This window comes from Callithrix jacchus, chromosome 6 (genome assembly GCF_049354715.1).
Source record: "Callithrix jacchus isolate 240 chromosome 6, calJac240_pri, whole genome shotgun sequence".
Lineage (NCBI taxonomy): Eukaryota > Metazoa > Chordata > Mammalia > Primates > Cebidae > Callithrix > Callithrix jacchus.
The window spans coordinates 18570671-18593947 of record NC_133507.1 but is presented as its reverse complement, the minus strand read 5'-3'; the positions used below and the strand labels follow the sequence as shown (position 1 = coordinate 18593947).

The following is a 23277-nucleotide window of genomic DNA, read 5'->3' as shown; positions in this document are numbered from 1 at the left end:
AGGAGAGACAAGGTTTCAAGGGTCTGTATTTAAGACATTGGGGGTCCACGTGACCTCCTGGGAATCTGAATTGTCTTCATAGAGAATGAAGCTGCTGTTGTTCCATAGTTCTGGCACCCTCGGCCGCTTGGTTAAAGCACGTGGAGATGTATCGGTTTTTTTTCTTTTCTGAGTGGGGAGGGGCATTGTTTTCTGAAAATGCATAGTGACAACACAGTGTCATTAGAGGTGATTGTTGTTAATAATAACGGCTGTCATTCAAGGACACATTTGTGACTCAGGCCCTGGGGCCAAACTTAGCATCTTCTTTCATCCTCACAACAAGTTCTCGAGCACCAGATCAATTTGCAAATCCATTTTACAGATGAGGATACGGAGAGTTGACGCAAGTCACATGGTTTGTAAGGGAGCCGCCAGAATTTGAATCCAAGACTCCAAAGGGAGCTGTTCACTGTCCCTCCCCAACCCCCGTCTCCTCAACCCCTGACTTCTTTCTGTCTCTGAGTGATAAGCAAAGCAAGAAATTCACATGAAATGAAATGTGACTTGGGAGAGGAGTCAGGTAGCCACTATCTTAGGAGAAAAGCTAGAAAGTCAGTAGTATAGTCCAGCACACTGAGTCTAACCCTTCCTGCTAATATAAAACCTATTGGACCTTCTTCTGGCTGTGAGACTGAAGGCAAGTAATTTAACCTCTTCACACCTCAGTTTCCTCTTCTATAACAGGGAGCCATCTTCTTTAGTTGGAAGGTCTAATGAAATAATCTATAAATAAATTATTGTTCTCCCAGTCTACTGCAGAGTAGTATTTATACCACCCCCTGCCAACTGTGGCTGCCTTAAATGTCCTCATTTTACCCTTCCAAGTTAGGGAACCTAGAGGAGAAAAACAGTGGTTTGTCCAAGAGCTCAGGCCGGAAGTGCCCACAAGGAAGAGGAAGAGTCTAGAGCAGCCTTTACAGATGGTTTTGCAGAAAACGTTTTGGTTTCCCTTTTTAAAAAAGATGTAAACACCTTCCCAGGCTCCTCTGACATCAGCGTGTCAGTGATGAATCATAGGGAATCTAAACGCACGCACTAGGTAGATCAGTCTCCATTTTTAGTTAAGTTCCTAGTGGCTCCGCTGAGGCCTTGCAGGAGGGTCCCAAGTCACATGCACTTCGTGAAACCTTAGCTCCTCTAGGCCCTCTGGGGACCCAGTCAGATGAAGAGCAGAGCTGTGCAGAGGCTGAGGTGCTCCCTTCCGGCATTTCTCCTTCTTTTTTAAAATTTAAAGCAATCTGCACAGAATTTTTCTGCTTTCTTTTTTTTTAACAGGGACACAGAACCAACGTTTTCAGGCTGGTTCTTGCTTGCGAGTGAGGGACTTCATATGTGATGAAACAGAGGAGGGGAGCCCTGGGAGCTATTACATTTAAATCAATGTTTAAAAACAAAACAAATTTGACCATCTCACTGCTTTTTAGATTGATGTGTATGTATGATTTTTAAAATTCATTCATCCAGAAATGACTTCATTTATTGAGTATTTACTAAGTACTCAGATGTACACCGACCCTCTGCTGAAGGTGTCAAGAGAGGGAGAGATGTGAGGAAAATCTGGGTAGGCCTCCTGGAGGAGGAGGCACTGGCCAAAGTTCTACCAATTGGAGTTGGGAAGGAGTGTACTCTTGCAGGCTGGTACTTCAGCATGAGTAAAACCCCAGAGGTGAGAAATCTTAGGACTATGTAGAGAAGAAGGGAAGCAGTATAGCTGCAGGGAAAAGGCCTTCTTTCCCCTTCTAATTTGCTACTTCTAAGTTGCTGTGAATTTAGAAGCCAAATATCATAGATGTTAGAACTGTGTGTAAAGCCCGAGTACATGAATGACCTCAGAGCAAGCACCTGAGGATGAACAGCAGTAACAGGGGACAAGGCTTGGGCGACTCAGAAGAAGCTTCCTGTGCCCTTTCAGCTTGGCAGAGCACGGGGGGTGGGAGGTGAGGTACAGGCTAGGCGCACACTAGCACTGTCACTGCACGGAATCCAGGAACTAGGCCTGCAGGGACAGCAAGAGTTCCCCCTACACACAAATAACCCCGTATGGCCCCTGCACTGCCAGTAAGTCACAGCCCAGCCCAGCCCAGCCCAGCAACCACCATTTGGTCCAGAACCTTATTTTAGGCTCTGGAAATGGGCTAGGGGAGTGGGGGTGGGCACAGCGGAGCCACACACACCTCCGGCTTTTCAGGAGGGGCCTCAGGGCCTGGGGAGCTAGAGTCTCAGCCAAAATCTCAGAGGAGTCAAGGAAGCGCTAGAGCCGGAAACACAGGAGAGACCGAGGCTAGCCAAGGAGAGATGGGTAAGCCACACGCCGTTGGGAAAGGCTGGCTATCTTACCGGGCCTCAGCTGGGCGTCCTGGCCCTCTCTACCCACCGCCCAGGCCTGGGGCCCACCTCCCCGAGCCCTGGAGCGATAGTGCAGCCCCAACCCCGCCGGAGGCCGAGCTCACCATCCTTCGCCTGGCTCCTGGGGCCCCACACGGTCCCGGGCCGGGGGCGGGGCACAGGGGTACGCCCAGGCTCTTACCTCCGCGCGGGCTTCCGTCCGGCCAGCACAGTTTGTCGCTGGGACTGCGGGGCTGGGGAGGCTCTCACGGGCTCGTATCGCGCCTCCCCGCCCCCCGTCCCCCGCGCCCGGAGCCCCTAGACCGTTCGGTGGCCCCGAGTGGGGACGCCGGGATTGGGAACAGGCGCCGCGCCGGCGGGAGAAGGAGGCTCCTGCGGGGCGCGGTGGGGCGGGGCGGGGGTCTCTGCCGGGCCCCGCCCGGGAGGGGACGTGGGAGCGAAGATCCCGGAGAACAAAGGCTGCTGGGTGAGCTCTGCGCCCCCCCTAACCCCCGCCTCCGGGTCTGGCCCTGAACTTGAACTTGTACTTGACGCTTCTTCCGGAAGGTGGCGGGGAAGCCCCTCCGAGTTGGGACGGGGCTGGTCCAGCCACCTGCCGTCCTGGGAGGGGCGAGCCCGCCCCTGTCTGAGCCCTGAGGGACCCCGGCGTCCTAGGGCCCCGCGCGCTCCAGACAGCCCTGGCTCGAGGGTCCTGAGGTCCCCGGGTTCCCTCGGATGGTCGCGGTCCTGGGTCTCCGACCCGGAGGAGTAGCCCGGGGCCCTCGCCGCATTCCCTCCCTCAGCCCCACCCTGTCCTGAGCCCTGCTGCGCGGGGCAGGCCAGATTCTCTGCACGTCGCGTCGGCTGCCGCTATTCAGCGGCTAATTGAACGTTAATGGCAGGTGCGGATGAGGTCACCGGAGCTGGCTTTTCTCACACATTTTTCATGCAAATTCGAGAAACTCTAAACAAATTTGAATAAAAAGCTCTTTGTGCCCCGCTCCTCCTAGTCGTCTCCCTCCCGCTCGAGGTCCTGGCTCCTCCCGGGGCCCTGGGGCTCGAACTGGGAGCCCCGGGGAGCGCCGCCTGCCGGCCAGCGGTTCCGCCCCCCCAAGTGGCCAAATGCGGCCCGGGCTGCCGGGGGCGGGGGAAAGATGTTTCATTTGGGATCGTGGGTCTGGTCCTGCGGGGTGGGGCCTTTAGGGAGGACGTGTGTGCAGTTAAGCCCGGCATCTGGATAAATGGGGCTGCAATGCTCCCTCCCCCACATCACACTGGGCCGGCCACGTGGGCCACTCCGGATGGCCAAATTGGCCTCACTCTGGTTCTTGGTTAAGTAGGAATAAGGATAGTGTCCAGTTAGGCACACAGATGTGAGGATTAAGTCACGATGTAAGACACAAGCTAGCACTTAGAATAGTGCCTGGCACAGTAAGTCTTGATTATTCTCTGGGGTCCAAAGGCCTTCTGAGAATGAATGTTGTGATGAAAGCAGGCTTGTGAATTTGCTCCTACATGAAAAAACTCATCAGGGGCTTTCAAGAGACTCACTGCCCCCTGCATCCCATTCTGGTCACAGACTTGATATCTGGAGGCTAACTCCACTGCTTCCAAGCTGTGTGGCTTTGCCTATTTCTTAGTCTTTCTAAGCCTCTGTTTCCTAGTCTATAAGATAGAATTCAGTCTTATGGGGACATTGTAAGAAGTAAATGAGAAGACGCTGATGGAGGTTGAGGAGGAGCCTGGGGGCTGGCCCCCAATCCAGAACCTCCAGGACCCCTCTCCCGAGGGCAGGACACCCACAAGGTAGGCCTTGCACTGGCCATGACCTTCATCTTCTTGCTCTGATGACCCTAGCTCAGGGCAAGACTGACTTTCCAAGCCCTGTAAGACTTTTCTCCAACCTTTCCACCCATTCCAAGGTCCCCACCACACCTCAAGACACAGGGGTTGTTTTTGCTGGTGGCGAAACACTCATATTGCTTTCCTCACTCATGTCCTCCTAGAAAAACTGACCAGAGACATGGAAGGCTTTGCAAAGAAAATTTATTTGTGGTAGGCTACAAGAAAGGCAAGGGGTTCACAGCAAAGGAAGAGACCTCTCCGAGAGCTTGCCCTAGTACTGGAGGACCTGTGGGCCGTGGAAGGGTCCTGGTGATTCAAGCTGCTGGAGCGCCGTCTCTGCTCTCCTACTTCTGCTTCTCCACCCTCAGCCTTCCCAGAGCCCTGAACCAGGCCAGCCTCTGGCAAACACTGGAGCAGCCCTCAGGAGCAGCCTCATCTTCCTGCCAAGGACCCCAAGGAACAGCCAATCCTATGGGAATGCAGACGACCAGCAGCCACGTGCTCCTTTTGTATGAAGCTCTGGAACCCTGTAAAGCCCTACTCTTACCCCACTGTCCAGGCCAGGGCTGGGCACAACCCAGGGGATGCCATTGCGTGGAAGTGGGGGAGAAGCCCAGCTAAAAGACTATTTGAGGGGTTAATGTTTCCATATGTGGGTGCTGGCAAGCAGAGTCTGCAGTTTCAGGGACAGGCTGTAAGGATCTCTTTGGGGCCAGAGTACAGATTTCAGAGTCAAAGAGACTTGGTTTTGATCTCAGTTCTGGCACTAACTTAGCTGTGTGACTTAGGACATATAACAACTTTTCTGGGCCTGTGTCTTTGCCTGCAGAATTGGTTCACCAGTGACACCCACATCCCATCAAATTATGAGTCACTGCAGTAAGGCTGTGACCTGGCACCTGACTGCCCTCTGTACTTGGTCACTGTTAATGCTTTTATCTCCCCAGTCCACTGGCCCCACAATCAATCTGAAGTGGCTGTAGTGCCCAGGCCTCAGGGACCAGGTTTCCCAGGCCCCTCTAGATAGCCCCATTTTGCCTCTTGACCTGCCCCTGCCCCTGTTGCCTCCCAGGCCACTGAGGCCCAACTGAGAGCTCTGCAGGCTGCTGCAGCCCCCAACCTAAGGCAGGTGTAGCCTGATCCAGTGCCCCTGGGATGGGGGGCGGGTGCAGCGTTACCTCCCAGAGGCACTTTCCAGGCCATTTACTCTTTCAGGGATGAAGTAGGGGTGGGCACCCGCACCTCTTCTGCTCTGTGATGTCTTTCTCTCCGGACACATGCCACTTATGCAAATAGCACCATTCCCGGCCTGGCCCCCACCCCCTAGCATGGTGATACTTTTGGGCTGTGGCCAGATGGGGGCACTCCCCAGTTCACATGTCCAACACCTGGCATGACTCCAGGGCCTCCAAAGGTGCCTCCTAGACCCCAAACAAGCAGGTCCTCAGGGCAGAGGGGGAACATCTGCCAGGAAGGAAACCAGAAGCCAAGGCCTACCCACCATCTACCACCCACCTCCCCTGTCCCTAGCCAAGCTCCTGACTCTGCCCCTCACTTCAACAAACCCATCAACCTCTTTCGATTTGGTGACACTGGAATAACGACACCCATGTAAGCAAGATCCAGAGACGGTAAGCCTGGCACTTAGTAGGCTTTCGATTAACACTGGCAGCCATGATGGCATGTAATTATTAGGCCCCAAAATGGCCCATGGCTGAAGCCACCAGTGACTGTGGGATACTTTCTCGTGCAACACCACCACCACCCTCTTGAACCCATACCAACTTAGTTGACAGAAGTTAAGCCTATTATATTGAACAACCAACCCCTTTATATTTTTTCAATAAAAATATCTTAGGAGCACAAAAACATAACAGTATAGAAGAGTGCATTCCCCCACCTCCACTCCCCAGAGGCAGCCTTCCAGTATATATTTCCAGAAACGATCCATATATAAACATACTTGTAACTAACTTTTAAACATCTACAAATAAGATCATACTCCACGGCCTGTTCTGTAATTTATTCTATTCGCCTTATCATGTGAACTGGCCAACCTTCCACATCAACTTATATATGGAGATCTACCACACTGATTTTTACAGCTGCATGGTATTCCACAGTATGAACGAACCATAGGTTCCTGTCCATTTCTTTACACTCTTAAAAAGAGATGCTCTGGCTGGGTGTGGTGGCTCACACCTGTAATCCCAGCACTTTGGAAAGCCAAGGCAGGTGGATCACCTGAGGCCAGGAGTTCGAGACCAGTCTGATCAACATGGAGAAACTGTCTCTACTGAAAACACAAAATTAGCCAAGCATGTTGGTCCATGCCTGTAATCTCAGCTACTTGGGAGGCTGAGGCAGGAAATTAACTTGAACCCGGGAGGCAGAGGTTGCAGTGAGCCGAGATCGTGCCATTGCGCTCTAGCCTAGGCAACAAGAGCGAAACTTGTCTCAAAAAAAAAAAAAAGAAATGCTCCTCTGATGAACGCCTTTGTACATAATTCTTTTACAAATATGCCCAAAAATAGTGCCATTTGTTTTTGACCAAGTATATGTGCCTTTTACATATACATATTTATATTGCCACATTTCCAAAAACAGTGTACAATTTACACTCCCCAACTGACAGTATTTGAGTCTTCAAATAGGCATGTGATGCTACAGAAAACACAACACTAGCCAGCCAGTCGGTACAGGCCACAGAGGCACCCATGGAGCCAACCGAGACCAGCACTGGACCAGCGCACTGTCCTCAGGGCGGTTCCCAGTGGTCTCTCCCTGTCCAGGCCTGTGTTGGCTGGCGGTCCAAGGGTGCCCTGAGTCAAAAGGGAGTGGGGCCCACAGGGGGGCTGGGTGGAGGGCAGGGAGCACGGCTGGGGTCCCGCCTGGATGATTTCCTGCAGCCATTGTCTCTGCCCTGCCTGGTCTCCTTGGGGTGAATTTATTCAGGGGTCTTTGGAGAGGGGGCTAGGCAGGAGGGTGTGCGATCTTCACCAAAGGCACCCAGGAATGTGTCACAGAAGGGGGGGAGTCCATCCCTGGGAGAGACGGGACGTCAAGAACCCCTGACTAATGAATAGTGAGTCTGCCCTTGAACCTCACTGGGTTTCACCATTCTCAGGCCCAGAACAAGAGCTGAGACACGTCTGAGCCCAGCTGCTCGGGGACGGCGGCGGTTCATCTCAGACACTTTGACAGGCCGGGCCTTTTCCCTGCATAGCTCAGATCTGCCTCCCAGCTCCCCTGGCAACAGCATAGCAGCATGGCTCCTGGGTCCAGGCCCTGCCTGCTGTGAGCAGGAGGAGGGAAGAAGAGGAGCACCAAGGGGAGGACTGGCTGGGGAGAGGGAGCCGTTAACTCCTCGAAGGCTGGAGTCCCTTGCTCTGGCAACACTGCCAGGGTGCTGCCCTTGGTCCTCAGCGGGAAACGTGATGAAGAGCTTCTGTTTGCTGGAGGCCTATCCGGAATGTTCCATGCACCTCAGACCCAAACAGAACTGGCTAGGGATGACAACAGATATGGTAAAGAAGATGCTAGGCCAATGGGCCAAAGGCAAAGGCCCTTGAGGGATGGGTTGGGGTACATTTTCCCAGGTCCCTTGCCAAGTCCCAGATGGGCAGGATTACAGTGTCCTCCTCCTCCATCTTGGCCCCTGCCTGTGACAACCTCAGGACAGAGGTTACTTGCTCTCCCTTCCTGCTGGGCTTTTGTCCTTCTGGGGCTCTTGCATGTCCTGGGCTGGCTTGGCTCTGTATGCCAATCCTGTGACCTTGGCAAGAACCACATTCCTCTGTCTCCATTTCATAAAAGCTGAAAAGAGGCTGTCCGATCATACTTCACTTCACAGGACGATCTAAAGATAAGAGAAATAATACGTGAGAAGCTTTGCACTCTGGGGAGGAAGGTGTCCTATAAATCTCATTCAGGTATTATTAGGGCTGAAACTAGGTATTTCTGCTCCCTGGGGAAGGAAGGGCAGTGGGCTGTGGGGAGGAGCTCCTCCAAGGTTGTCTCAGCACCTCCCCAGCAGGGCAGTCCTGAAGCTCAAAGGCAAGAGGTCAGGAAAGTCAAGGGTTTATGCCTGTGGCCTTTGAAGCCTGTGGGTACAGCTCCAAGTAAGAGGTAAGAGAGAACATCACTGCAAGGCACTTCATCTGTATTATTTCTATGCCTCACTGCAACTTTATGAGAAAGGTGTGGTTGTCTTTGTTAGAAATAAGGGAATAGAGGGTCAAAGAAGCTAGGGAGCTGGCCCACGGCCACGCCAGTCATATGTGGTGCTGAGTCCACATCCCTGTCAGCTGTACCAGTGGCAGAGCTGCCTAGCTGGGGTGCTGCAGAGAGGGGTCAGCACCACAAAATAGTGTTTCCCCCATGGTTGCTTCTCAGGGATTAGAGCTTTTGAGTCAAAAGGTTCTGGTCCAAGGAAGTGGAATGGGGCAAGTCCCAAGGAGAGCACTGCAAACCCACCTTGAGGACCACCTGGGCAAACAGAGCCACTAAGGCAAACAGCATCCAGAGCAAACGGGAGTGAAAGGAAGGACAAAGGCATCCAGAGAGGCTGGGAGTGCCCCTAGGTGGGACTTGCTCTCTGCCCAAGTCCCGCTTCAGGACAGGTCACTTCCCCACCCCACGGCCATGCCAGCCGTGAGCTGGGTTTTTGTTTTTGTAGCCTCTAGGTGATGGTGCCTCCTTGCACTCAGTCCAGCTTGAAAGGGACAAAGCTAGCTGGGTTTCCTGTGAGCCAGGGGGTTGGGAGCAGGGGTTACTGGCAGGTAACAGTAGAAACAGCAGGAAGAACTCCCACAGGGCAAAATGCAGGGGCCAAAAGGGACCTCAGACACCATCTTATCCAATGCTCCTTTTCTTTTTTTCTCCCTTTCTCTTTCTTTTTTAAGAGATAGCATCTTGCTCTGTCATCCAGGCTAGAGTGCAGTGGTGCGATCACTGCAGCTTGGAACTCATGGGCTCAAGCTGTCTTCCTGCCTCAGCCTCTCAGGTAGCTAGAACTATGGGTGCACTTCACCACACTTGGCTGTTGTTTTCCTTTTTTAAGAATAGGTCTCGCTATGTTGCTCAGGCTCTTCTCAAACTCTTGGCCTCAAGACAGCTCCTACCTCAGCTTCCCCAGTTACCGGGATTACATGTGTGAGCCACTGCACCTGGCCCAATGCTACATTTCTAAGTCCAGTAAAGGAGGTGGCTTGCCCGAGACCACTCAATGGGAAAGTGGGCTAGAGTCCAATCTCTGAGTTCCAGCTAGGTAAGGTAGCATCTTCCTGTGCCCTTGTCACTTTACCAGACCACCTTAGGCCCTCAAAGCCAACAGTTTCACCCAACAAGGCAAAGAAAAAAAGAAGTCAGCATTGGCCAAGTGCAGCCAGCACGTGTCTAGGCACGGCCTCGGAAAGCCTGGGGCTGGAGGGAAGACACTGCTTGCCTTGAGGCCAGAATCTCCTTGATGACAGAACATGGCTCTGCACTTCCCCAACACCACACTCCCACTCTCCACAGTCAGATAACAGAAACCATGAACCTCCCCTGGCTGATGAAGAATCAGGCATGAGGAATTAGATCGGAGCACAAAGACCCCATCATCCTGACCCGCAGTGCTTCTGAGAAGAAGGGACAGGAAGGACGGGCAGCTCTAGGGTACACGAGGGTGGTGAGAGCCCACAGAAGCAGCTCTTCCCCAGAGCCTGGTGGCAGGTCTGCTGCCAGCTTTGGGCAGGAGCTGGAAGGCCCTCAGTTCACTGCCCTCTGCTTCTAGGTCCTCTTCCAGGTCAGGCAGGGTGCCCCACCCCAGGCAGGCCTGACTTGCTTGAACGCAAAGGAAATTTCAGGATCCTGCATCCTGCAACCTCCTCAGGGACGTCTGTATGGCGGCTGATAAACGGACTCATGATAGGGCAGGAGGACAGAGGGACAAGGTATGCCCAGCTGTGCCCTCCTCCCTGGGTGGTTCGGGCCAGCTGTCACTTTGCCTGGTTGGTGTCCAGCCTGCACAGGTGGTTAAATATTCTGAATATCACCATTGTCCCCACCCCCCAAATCTCAGCTATCTTAAATGATCTGAGAGGCTTAACTTCTTCCTATCTGCCCCATATAGAAGGGAAAAGGAGAAGAAAAATTAACCCCATGAAATGCTTTCCATGTGCCCAAGAGTCTTCACAGCAACTCCAGCAGAGGTAGGAATGATGACACTCATTGCACAGATGAGGGGTTGGAGGCTCAGGGACATCCAGGGTCTACTGCAGTCATGGCAGAAGCAAAGCAGCACCCTGGGCCTTGGCCCACAGTGTCGTCCTCTGTCCCTCCCTCCAGCCAAGGTCCAAGGCCTGGGCTGCCCCCGTTCTGCTGAGCTCAGAACCATTTGAGCTTTGCATTTGCACCCCTACCTCAATTTCCTGTCCCTCCTGGGTTCTCTCAGGGCCCATCCCCTGAGACAATCAGGGGTTGATCTCAGGGGTTCTCTCCCCCGCCCATCTAGGCAGGGAAGCCATTCTGCCCAGCATACTTGCTTAGTTCAAATCCCCACCCCGGACTAGCCCAACAGCATATTCCTGGCTGACCAAGTGAATACCTGCGACTTACAGAGGCTTCCTCTAACTGGGATTGGCAGCCAGAGGATTTGGGGACTGGGGTAAGGGTGGAGGCAGCTACCAAACAATAAAAGCTTAGCCATGCAGAAAGGGCCAGAAAGCCCTAATCTTGAGAACTTTCCTCCTGAGGGACAAAGAGGAGATGACGCCTGGCTGCACGCAGGGCCTGAGCCCCAGCCCTCCACTGGGCACCACCCGTGCTGGGTCCAGCCCTGCAGGGCCACTGCCATAGGAGGGGGAGCTGCACTCGGAATGTGATTCCCCAGCTTTGCATGACACTCTGTTAGCAGAGTGCGACTCCCAATACACCCTGTCACCTCCTAAAGCCTGGGCCAGCCCGCCCCACAGCCACAAGGATCACCAGATTAAGGAGCTCAGAGCTACAGCTGAGCCGGCTAAACCCCAGGAGGTAGGAATGGGGAGGGGCAGGGAGGGCGGTGGGCAGCTCCCCCAAGGCCCTGCTGCCCTGCTTCTTCTCTCAACCCATACTATGGGCACCTCTCTCACTCTGTCCCAGCCATGAAGCATTCACTTCCATCCTTTTTTCTTCCTCGAGCTTTGGACCTTAACCACCAGTTATCCAGCTTGGGTGAGGAGTAGCTCAGGGAGACAGTGAAAGCAATAGAAAAAGAGGCCCCCCAGAAACAGAAATAGAAAGAGAGAGAGAGGCGGGGAAGGGAAAGGCAGCCCAGATGGAAGGAACAAGCGCACTGCGGGTGGGAACTGGGTGGGAACTGGCTGGCGCAGTGGCAGCGGGAGGAAGGTCCCTGCTGGAAGGAGGCCCAGGGCCTCCCCTGCCTTGCCTGAGTGGCTGGCTATCTGAGGTGAATTCCAGAGGCTCCTGTGGGTGGCTCTAGCCAGCTGCCTGGCCCCAGGGCAAGGTACATCCCACAACACCTGATGAGAGAGTGGGAGGGTGCCAGAGATGGGGAGGCTGGCAAAGAAAAAGACAGAATTCCTGTCCACTGAATCCTGAGACCCCTGCCCTGAAGAGCAGGGCAATGCTTCATCCCACTCCCCACCCACCACCCAGGGTTATTCTGAAGGGCTGTGGAGAGGTGGCAACTCTGGAGTTCCCAGATGAACCCTGACCCTTCTCAGCCCTGTCCCCTGTTCCCCTCAATCCCAGGGCCTGCAGGGGGTGACAAGGACACACCCAGGGCCCTGGCCAGCAGCTGCTCTCCCTCTAGCTTCTCCTTTGCCAAGCTCCCTTCTACTGGGCCAGGGCCTGCTTCCCAGCACTGCAGGATAGGGATGAGGAAGGGCTCATCTGTGAAGACCTGGGAAGGCAGGCTCTGCCTGCTCCTGGTCCTCCCCACACTCTGAAAACAGGAGCCCACACTGAATATCAACAGGGATGAAATCCTTCCTGCAACACTCCCCTCCGCCCCCAGCCAGAATCCATTAGTCCCATTCCTGTCATTGTGCTAAATCAGCCAATGCTAAACCAAGAGAGTTTTGAAATGATCACCACTGTTACCACCATCAGAGGCTCTCTGAGCTAGAAGAGAACCAAGAGATTTCCTGAAGTTCAGCTCCCTCCTCCTCCTGCCAACCAGAAAACTGAGATTCAGGCATCAGGGGTACTTGGTCTGCCTGAGGTCACATGGAAGCTGGTGACAAGGACATGCCTTATGTATGCCCTGTCTACCAGCCCCCTTTCCTTTCAGGGCCATGCCTCTATAAGGGCCTAAAAGGGAGCTTCTCCATCATATCCCAAATAAGATCCTGGTCCAACCACAGGCGGTAGGGGTCTGGGGATAGGGAAGGCCGTAATGCGATCAGCAGACTGGCCATCTGGCTCGGGGACGGAGAAGAGTCCAGACTGGCTGCTTCTGCTGCCCGGTCCCGAGGGGCCCTGTGTCGCAAGAGACAGACGGCCAGATGGACAGGCACTGGCCTGGGTCTGGGAGAAAGCCAGTGAGTCCCCAGTAGTCAGAGCTGACCAACTTTCAGACACGGAGGGGTGGTGGGGAGAAGGCATAGGCAGCAAAGCCAGGCCCCCCAGAGGGCAGAGAAACAGCACTCCAGGATGGGAAAGCCGTGATCCCCCAGCCGAGCTCAGAGCCTGGCTCCCCAGGTAGGCCCAGCCCCTCTCATCTCCAGGCCCCCAGCCTACTGGCCAGCCACAAACAGGGCCCCCTCCTGGGGGGAAAGGCAAACACATCTCCCCTGGCACCTTCTCAGACATGCATGCAAAACTAATTAACATGGGGAGACATGTGAGCAGCCGGCCAGCTCCACACCCTCGAGTCCACGCAAACAAGGCGAGCCCTTGTGCAGGGGACGTGCACAAAGCTTTGTTGCTAATTTAGGCATCTGTCTCTGTCTGGTCTGGTCCTCCTGCCTGTGCTGGGGTTTTTCCCAGCCCCTTGGACAATGCTGGGAACAGGCCCACCGATCCCTTATTCAAATCACACCCAGCACAATGAGCTCATTGTGCAGGCCACAGAAAAGGGGATGCTGGGGGGTGGGAGTGTGTAACGGGGCATCAGGGAGTAGAGGAGGGTGAGGGGGTGTAAAGAAAACGGGAACCCAGGAAAGTGTTTACTAACACAGACCCTGCAGCTGCCTTGGGCCCCCTTGCCCTCCCCTGCCTGGCTCAGAGCTGGGGGGAAGTGCTGGAACTCAGAGGTGGGGGGCCCGAGAGTAGAAGAGGGCTGAAACCTTCATCTTGTTGACCTCTCCCACCTTCAATAGTTTATAGCTACCTCTGCACGTCCAAGGCCAGGCACAGTTTTTAATATGATGGTTTGGGGGTTTGCTTCAGGCTTAAATGTGCAGATCCCAACTGCAGAGGAGGAGACAGAGCTGAGGGGAGAAATGCTTGCGGCTGTGCAGGATGGGACCTGCGGTCTCAGCCTTTGTCTTCCGGCAATGTTTCATTTTTTCCTCCTTTCCAGCTAATAAATTAGAGAAGAGACCATGAGCTGCGAAGGGAGAAGCTCCCCATGGATGGCAGCAGAAGGCCAGAAGGGAAGTCTGGGAGCTCATGGCAGATGGGGCTCACCCAGCCCAGCGGCTGCCCAACCACACCTGGTCAGACACTGACATGCAGCCCCACACAATGAGCAGCATGGAAAAAATCTAGACACACACACACACACACACACACACACACCCTCCTGATGTCCCTAAGCAGGAGAGCTGTGCCACACACACACACATCCTTTCCTGAGGTACTTGAGCAGGAAAGCTGTATTTCACACACATGCACACACATACACACACACACCCTCCTGAGGTCCCCGAGCAGGAGAGCTGGGCTTTGAAATGCCCTCCCTCCTTACTGCCACCTCCCCCAGCTCCTTGTCGCACTGAGCGAGCCTAGACAGGCCGACAGAAACAGACACACACAGCCTGACACTGACACGCAGCCACAAAAAGAACCACACACACCCAGAGGCAGCCCAGACACACAGTGACAATGGTGTAACGAACGTAGGACGTCAAGTGCATTCCATCAGAAGCCCACACTCTGGCTGCCCTGCACAGCCCTGGGTGGTGAAAGGTTACAGAGAAGTTGTCAGCTAGCTCTTCCAGCAACCTCCTCCCAAGGCGCCCAGGACTGCTGCCGGGGACAGGAGGTAGGGTAAAATACCGTTTCCGGCATCCAGATGGAAGCAAATTCCTCCTGAGACAAAAAACTTTGGATCTGGTCTCAGCCCTTAGTCAGTACTGGTTGAGCTGTCTGATTTTTCTTTTTTATATAATAAAAGAAAGGGTACTCATGAAGTATCCTGCATTTTGTGATGATATAGCTTGAATCTGCGGCAAAGTGGAATCTTGCTAGGATAGTTTCCTACTGTGGTTCAATCCAAAGGTTAGAGTGATTTCTTTCTGGTGTTAAAAAAAATTCTGTGAAGGCTATCATAACACAAATGGTTAAAGTATCAGAAACTCTTTAAAATGTGCTCTGGGGATCCCTCTACCATCCCAGAGGAATGGAACTGTAGTAGGTTAAACCATATGAAATTACCAACATTTGACTATTTTTCATCAAGAAATTTCACATGGGTCAACCTAGTAGGTGCTTGCTCCAAGAACCACCAAGGATATTTCCCCCTTTTAAATTAAATGACATTTTTTTTTTTAGAGACAGAGGTCCCATTCTGTCACCCAGGCAGGAGTGCAATGGCCAGATCAGAGCTCACTGCAGCCTGGAACCTCCAGCCTCAGCCTCCTGAATAGCTGGGACTGCAGGTGTGCCACCATACGCAATATTTTCCCTTTTCAAATGTCCTTCCTGAACTGGGTTATTTTCTCTCTGAGGCAGAAAAAAAATAACAGTATTCCAAGACCTAAATCCATCTCAGATCATCCATCTATAGCCACATAAATACGTTGCACAGAGAGGTCAGAACAGCAGCTGGAAAGAACTGCCAACACAAATGTGCAGCCCAAGGACCATGTCAGGACGGGGCCCACCTTCAGACTCTCGTCACCATGTCAGGACGGGGCCCACCTTCAGACTCTCGTCACCATGTCAGGACGGGGCCCACCTGCAGACTCTTGCCACCATGTCAGGACGGGGCCCACCTTCAGGCTCTTGCCACCATGTCAGGACGGGGCCCACCTGCAGACTCTCGCCACCATGTTAGGACGGGGCCCACCTGCAGACTCTCGCCACCATGTCAGGACGGGGCCCACCTTCAGACTCTTGCCACCATGTCAGGATGGGGCCCACCTTCAGACTCTTGCCACCATGTCAGGACGGGGCCCACCTTCAGGCTCTTGCCACCATGTCAGGACGGGGCCCACCTTCAGACTCTTGTCATCATGTCAGGATGGGGACTCACCTTCAGACTCATGCCACCATGTGAGGATGGGAATTCACCTTCAGACTCTCATTACCATGTCAGGATGGGGACTCACCTTCAGACTTATGCCACCACGTCAGGATGGGACCCACCTTCAGACTCTTGTCACCATGTCAGGACGGGGACTCACCTTCAGACTCATGCCACCACGTCAGGATGGGACCCACCTTCAGACTCTTGTCATCATGTCAGGACGGGGACTCACCTTCAGACTCTTGTCACCACGTCAGGATGGGGACTCACCTTCAGACTCTTGCCACCACCTCAGGATCGGGACCCACCTTCAGACTCTTGCCACCACGTCAGGATGGGACCCACCTTCAGACTCTTGTCACCACCTCAGGACGGGACCCACCTTCAGACTCTTGTCACCACGTCAGGACGGGGACTCACCTTCAGACTCTTGTCATCCTGTCAGGACGGGGACTCACCTTCAGACTCTTGTCATCGTGTCAGGACGGGGACTCACCTTCAGACTCTTGTCATCGTGTCAGGACGGGGACTCACCTTCAGACTCTTGTCATCGTGTCAGGACGGGGACTCACCTTCAGACTCTTGTCATCGTGTCAGGACGGGTACTCACCTTCAGACTCTTGTCATCGTGTCAGGACGGGGACTCACCTTCAGACTCTTGCCACCACGTCTGGATGGGACCCACCTTCAGACTCTTGTCACCACGTCAGGATGGGGACTCACCTTCAGACTCTTGCCACCATGTCAGGACGGGACCCACCTTCAGACTCTTGCCACCATGTCAGGATGGGACCCACCTTCAGACTCTTGCCACCAGTCCTACTTTTCTCTGTCTTCTGACTCCAGAGCATGTCCTAGACAGGGACAGAGGAACATAAGAGGGAAAACAGAACTGGAAATGGGTCAACAGCTCACCCGGCCTCTCCAGCACTAGACTCTGCATGTGCTCTGCCTTGGAAGAACCACCTCTTGGGCAGCCTCATGACTGAAGCGCATGCTGTATACTGGCTGCCATATTCAAACCCAAGGCCAGCTTCTGTGCAGGTGGTATTCATCCAGCAAACCACCTCCAGAAGACCTAAGCAAGGGAAGCCAGAGGGTGCGGATGCTGGGCAATTACACTGTTTTAGAAACAGGGTCTCATTCTGTCACCCAGGCTGGAGTGCAATGGCGTGATAATAGCTCACTGCAGCCTGGATTACCCAGTGTAAGGAAGGCCTACTCATTGCCAGCATCTGGATATCCGTTCGTCCCGCTGCTCACTGTCACAGAACTCAGCACACTGTGTCTTCCTGGGAAATCACCCACACCAATCTCTCTGGGATTTCCTAGGGAAGGAAAGGTTGGAGGTTTCAGAAGCAGAGCCCCGCACTGCTCTGCGTCTCACCACCTGCTTTGTACCTGGCCACAGAGGAAAGCCTGTTCTATATGTGCCCATCTTGCCCACCAACAGCAGCTGAGGGCACATACTTCCCCTGAAAATCTTTCTGGTAGCTAAGGACCTGGGGCTCTATTTAAAGATATGGACTACCTTTTATGCAGCCAGCAGTGGCACAGTCCCTCTTACACCCTTGACAAATCCTATGTAATTTCGTAGAGCTTTATCTAACATACACACACCAACCTCAACAAAACCACCAAAATAACAATAATAATAAGATGAAATGTATTGCCCTTCCCTCCCCTGGAAGGCAAGAGAGAATGACAGAGGTGCAATTTGGGCTTTAGGATAGTGAATTCATTTGCAGGGCTAGGCTCAACCCAGGGGCTATAAGGATGACTCCCCAAAACTACAGCTGTATGAAGAGAGGCAGCTGGGAACCCACCATGGCTAACTTATATACAGGCCCACCTGCCAAAAACTGCACTCGGGATCCAGCCTGGGTGGAGGGAAGCATGAGAACCAGGGTAAAATTCTAGCCTTGGTGCTCTCAACAGCATCTGATTTCTTCTGAGGAAAAGAAACCTATACATGAATTCATCAAGATGTAATTTATTATTTGATTACATTTAAGATGTTTCTTACCAATCTCACAAGTAAATCTCAATAGGGTACTGCTATTTTGATTTGTAAGATCAAACTGCCTTTTAGGCTGGTGTGGTGGCTCACGCTGTAATCTTAACACTTTGGGAAGCCGAAGTGGGAGGATCACTTGATGCCAGGAGTTTGAGACCAGCCTGGGCAACAAAGCAAGACCCTGTCTCTACAAAATAAAAAATAAAAAAGTTATCCAGGTGTGGTGGCACATGCCTGTGGTCCCAGCTACTCTGGAGGCTGAGGCAGTGGAAGTGCTTAAGCAAAAAGTTCGAGGTTATAGTGAGCTATGATCAGGCCACTGTACTCCAGCCTGGCCAGCAGAGCATGCCACAATTCTATATAGAAACAACGGAATCTAGAGACTTACAGTTCTAGCTGAGGCTAAGTGACAGCTTATGGTCATCACGGGCAAAGCATGACATGGCCTCTGACCCTGTTCCCCCAGGCTCTTGAGGTATGGAGAGGGGAAGGGAAACCAGTAAGCCACAAACGGATGATAACTCAGACCCGAGCGCGCCTGGCTTTCCAGCTCTGGACAGATATATACCATTCCACACCCGCCAGCCTGGCCTTCCAGCTCTGGACGGATATATGGCATTCCACGTCACGAAAGTGAAAGTGCTGGGCTAGGGCTGTGGTTTCCTTCTCTTTATCCCCAGGGCCTTGCCCAGAAGCTGACATACCATGTGTGGTCAATAGTCATTGAATGGATAAATGATAGTGGTAGAAAAAATACAGTGTGGCATGAGATGACTTCCAATTTCAGAGCTCCACAGTTCCCTTGCAAAGTGGCTCCGCGGCACAGCCCTGGGGCTGCTGATGTCCAGGCCAGGTGCCGTAAGAGGTGAGTGGCACAGCCATGGTGGCTGCTCTGCTCAGGTTAGCCTGGGCAGCACAAGGCCTGACCACCTCCAGTGCCCACCAGCCTTGCACATGTTGACTGTACCAATTTCCTTAGCCTGTGCCCTACCTCTGTCGTTCTTATCCTCCACCATCTGACCTGACCTTCTATACCAAATCTCAGGCCCAGTCCAGCAGGACTCCTCCTTCTCCTCCTCCACCTCCCCATCTAGGCCCTTGTCAGAGAATTCTCTCCATTGGCAAGGACGCCCTGTCCTGCCCTCTTGACAGCACAGAAGACCTGTTTGGGAACAGTGAGGCTTCTCCACCCCAATCTAATTCCTCTTCTCTTAACTCCCAGGAACAGAGACAAAACATCACAATAATCTGCCCGTTGGATGTGTGCCACAGTAGGCTGGTCATAGCTAGTTTCTCTGTCCTTAGAGGTCAGGAGTTCTGCCTGCACTACAGAGCTTATGGCTGGTCTGTAAACACCACAGCTTATAACAGAGAGCTGACTCTGGCTACCTTGACTGCCTTCACTCATGACAAACCAGCAAGATGGGGGATGCATCTTGGGTGTGACAAGGGAAATATTACTATTCCCAATTTTGCAGATGAGAAAACTGGCTCAGAGGAAGAGGGGAAGGGGTGTCCTGTGGGCTCTGAATTAGGTCAGACCAAGCCCTCTACCTGGATACGTACTGAGCCACACTGCCTCTGCCCCACACCCCCATGGTCTTGGAGTCTGTGAGCCACAGAAGAGAGAACAGTGGACTCAATACTGGGTAAAAGAAGCTGCAGATTCAAAGGGAAGGGGTGGCTATAAACTTGAGACTTCATTTCTTTACTCCCCCTCTCCCCAGCACTTATCAAGAATGTAACATGCCCTCAGAGGCATCTGCCACCTCTCCTGACCTAGGGAGACAGAAGGAGCTATGATGCAGAACTGGGCAGATAGGAGGAAGGCTTGGCATTCTCTGCTTAGGGATGAGATGAGTCAGGACTGAGAATGTGGGCCCCCTTCGTTCCCCCAGAAGACCATGGGTGCTACATCAGGGGGATAGAACATTGCAGAAAGCAAGAGGCCAGCCTCATCCCGAGCAGCCACAATCCCTTGGCACCTGTGGGCAGGCTGGTAGGCTTAGGCCAACCCCCTATTTTACAGACTGAGGCGCAGCAAGGATATGGAGCTCACAATCAGGAGATAAATCTGGACCGAGTGGTTTGCTGCTCACCCTTCTAGCACCACACCAAGGCTCCCAGGGGCCCGGCATGAAGCCCTCCTATTTTGATTCTCCAGGGGTATTGCTATCCCCAAGCAGGAGACATCACAGAGGCATCCTGTGGCAACCCAGATGAACTCATGCTGCATTCCAAAGCCCAGGCTGATTCCTTAGGAGACAAGGACTCATTGAGGGCTGGAATCTCTCCTATGCAGGGACTATAGCTCCTGTAACATACCCCATCCAGTCACCCAAATGGCATTTGGCCTAGAAAAGAAGGGCAAATCTCTGGTCACTACTCTTCTTTCTCCCTGAGAGACAACTCTCAAAGGAGACAGAATAGGCAAAGTATTAGCACAGAACCTGGCACAGAGTAAGCGGTCAATAAGCGGTTCCTGTCCCCATCATCATTTTGACTTCCTGGATGCCCATTCCTCACCTCCCAGGCTCAGGTGAGGAGCCCTCTTTCTATAAACTCAAGGCTTACTGGAGCTGGAAGGCCCTTAACCCAGTCCAGGGTTTCTAGAGCAGGAAACTGGAGCTTCTGAGAGGGGAAGGGGGCTGGAGGCCAGGTCAGATCCACAGCCAGGGGTCCTCCAAGGGGAGAGGCTAACTGAGGCCCCTCTGCCCTTTGACAGCAGTATGAGCCCGGCGCCTCCCCAGAAAATCTCTCTGAGGCCCTGAAGCTTGGCAGGGAGCCAGGGCAGGAGGCCGCTCCAAGAAGATGCTGGCTCTGAGCCAAGACGCATCCCAGAAGCTCCAGCTCACAGAGAGCAGCAGAGGCTGAGGGGAGGAGGGGCAGCTGGAGCAGGGCGACAAGGAGCCCTCAGGCCAAAGGAAACAAACCTGCTGAAAGTGGATTTGGCACGAACCTGGGATGCATGGCTGCCTTCCTGTGGTTTCTGCACATCTAGGAGACTATGAAATCACTGCTGGGGATGGGGGAAAGAGGATGACCCTCCTGTTAACTACAGCTGTGCCTGTTCAAACTCCACTGGGGCACTGCTAAACCTTCATCCAAAGAGTCTTCTGGGGCTACCCATTGGCTGCCTGTCCCCACCTAAAATGCTGAAAACACAACGTTGCCTGCAGATTCAAGCCACGACTTCTGCCTCCAAGGACTGGGGGGTAATCGCCATTTAAAGGGCTATACTAGGCACTCCTAAAAGCCCCTCAAGGCCCAAGGCTCTCTACTCGGCTCCTCTCTAACTTTTCCAGGACCTCCATGCACAGAGCCCTGTGTGGCCAGAAGCCTCCTGGGGGAAGATCAGGATTGGTTACCAAGTACTGGGGCTAGAAGAGGTTCTGAGCCTCTAGTGTAGACCTCTCTGTCCAATGAAAATATGTCAGTTCCGAGTATAATTTTAAATGTTTCAGAAGCTTCATTAAAAAGAATAAACAGGTCACTTTAATAATATCTTTTACTTAACCCAACATTATCATTCAACATGCCAAGTTTGCCACATTTCATGAGACCAACAGCACATGTGTCTGGTGGTTATCATATAGGACAGCTCTGGACAACAGCAACCTCTCCTGTTTTCAAATGAGGATGAGAATGTGGTTCAAGCATCTGAGGGAAGGGCATGAGGATAGAAAGAGAAGCCCCAGCAGCCTTTCCCTTCAGCCTCCAAATACATAGTCATGGCCTAGGAAATAGATAATTTTATGATCAATCAAATTCAGGGAGACTGCAACATAAACCTATTTTGAAATACACAACCCAGAGAGGAACAGAAATGAATATACTTGACATTACAAGGCTAAGGAACAAAGACCAACAGGAAGACACAAGAGGGTGGCTCCGAGAGACGTCAGCATCAGATGCCAGTCTTGTTGAGGACCTCGGTACATTCTCTGCTCAGGGCCACCTGGCTCCTGTGGGGTGTAAATACTCACACTCCAGCACTGGGTCTGCTGAATTTTCTACCATGTCTCCCTGGAGGAACTACCCACAAAAGCTCCTCTCTGCTTTAGAAGGCAAGAACAAGTCGTGCATTTACCCAGTGCTTCTAGTCTTCTTACTCCGAGTCGCCATGCCAACACACAGTCATAATTACCAAGGAACGCGTCAATAGTGGCAGCATTGACAAAGACACTATATCAGGGCCTGTAAGCTAAGCAAGGTCAGGCTCCTCAAAGCCCCCCAGCTTCCTGCCCACTTCCTTTATTCCACTCTGATCCATTTCTTTCTCTTCATTCTTTCTCTCCCACCCAGATGGTCTCTGATTATATTTTCTCTGTAGAGAAAGGAACTACAGCTCGGCATATAAAACACTTTTATAGCAATTGGGAGACAGGTTCTCCTTTGAGGCCCGATTTTAACTTGTGGGAAAAGTCACTTTAACATCCAGGCCTCAGTTATTTTGCTGTGAATGGGGAGAATAGTTTGGATATTGCATATTCAGCAAATGGGCGGCTGCATTTAATTCACCTTCTAAATTCAGGGCTGATCTGTGTTATCTAGTCAACTCTAAGATCATCTTTCTGATCTGCACCAGAGGTATCAGAAGCTCAGGGAAACAAAAGGCAGTTCAGATCAGAGAGGGAGCTAGTTTTAACACCTCGAGAACAGCAGGCCTTGTATGTCTCCCCAGGAAGGACAAAATCTCAGAAAAGGTGCCAGGAGCAGCTGAATGGTGGGCTCTATCAGATTCTAAAAAGATGAGTGGGATGGATGAGACTATCAGGCTAAGTGACAAGCATCCTGAGGCCCCCAGTGAGAAACAGGACATGCACCCATTTAAAATGAAAGGGCAGAAAGAGAAGGCAGACAGTCATCACCAGAGCCCTACACAAGAGCGCCCCAATTTCAGAACACCCAGAGCACCAACATCTGAACTTACAAAGGAGATAAATTGGAGGCTGATGATTAGCATCACAAAATGATTATTCCCTTTGTAAAAAGGCTTCACTGCAGGACTGCTTTAAATAGTGCATTTAAACCATGATCTGATTTGCTAAATTCGATTTATACACATCTACTGCCTAAGCTGGCGTGCGGCTGTATTTACATGTCTTCCCTTGGCACAGAGGAGGGGAGAAGCCAGCCATTATTTGGGGCCTTTAATCCTTGTAGACAGTAACTAATCTAGGGAGCTGGACCCTGTTTTTCTTCCACAGCTGGGGCTTTAGTTGCTAACCAGCCCTGGTTACCTACCCTGCTTTGCCTGTGCAGATTCTACCCAAAGACAACAGAATTTGGCCAGAATCTTTTGGAGTCTTTCTGCCAAGGGGGGATCCCATCAAGAAGCACAACCCTCCCCATGCCCGGGATGACATCTTTCCAGCCTAGAATTCCAGATAATCTGATCTGTTGCAGGGTCACTACATTGATTCAGCACCTACGGTTTTCATGCCAGGGGTTCAAATGCTACCTTTTGAGAGCCTTGGAAATTTACTAATCCAAGCCACATTCTGTGATTTGTACCTAAGCCATGGGAATCACACCTGAGCAAGTACAGAAAATCTGACTCTCCACCCAAAAAGGACAAAAGAATGAGTCAGCCAGATCTCATGGCCACCGTGCTGGTGGGGAAACCTCCCTTAGTTTACCTAAA

General features: G+C 52.5%; 1 long non-coding RNA gene across 49 annotated transcripts in view; it reads right to left on the bottom strand.

The window, feature by feature from the left end:
* The window catches only part of LOC118154474 (uncharacterized), a 158799-nt gene that overhangs the window by 113639 nt on the left and 21883 nt on the right, over positions 1–23277 (bottom strand). For 11 of the 49 annotated variants that reach the window (XR_013518637.1, XR_013518638.1, XR_013518639.1 and 8 more), the window contains exons 1-4: positions 17466–21710; positions 16836–16941; positions 10354–16467; positions 2570–8071 (exon numbers count right to left, since the gene is read on the bottom strand). This is a non-coding gene — a long non-coding RNA (uncharacterized LOC118154474). Of the gene's footprint in view, positions 1–2569; positions 8072–10353; positions 16468–16835; positions 21711–23277 lie in introns of those variants that run through there. The other 38 variants (XR_013518655.1, XR_013518650.1, XR_013518654.1 and 35 more) reach the window with 14 other exon arrangements.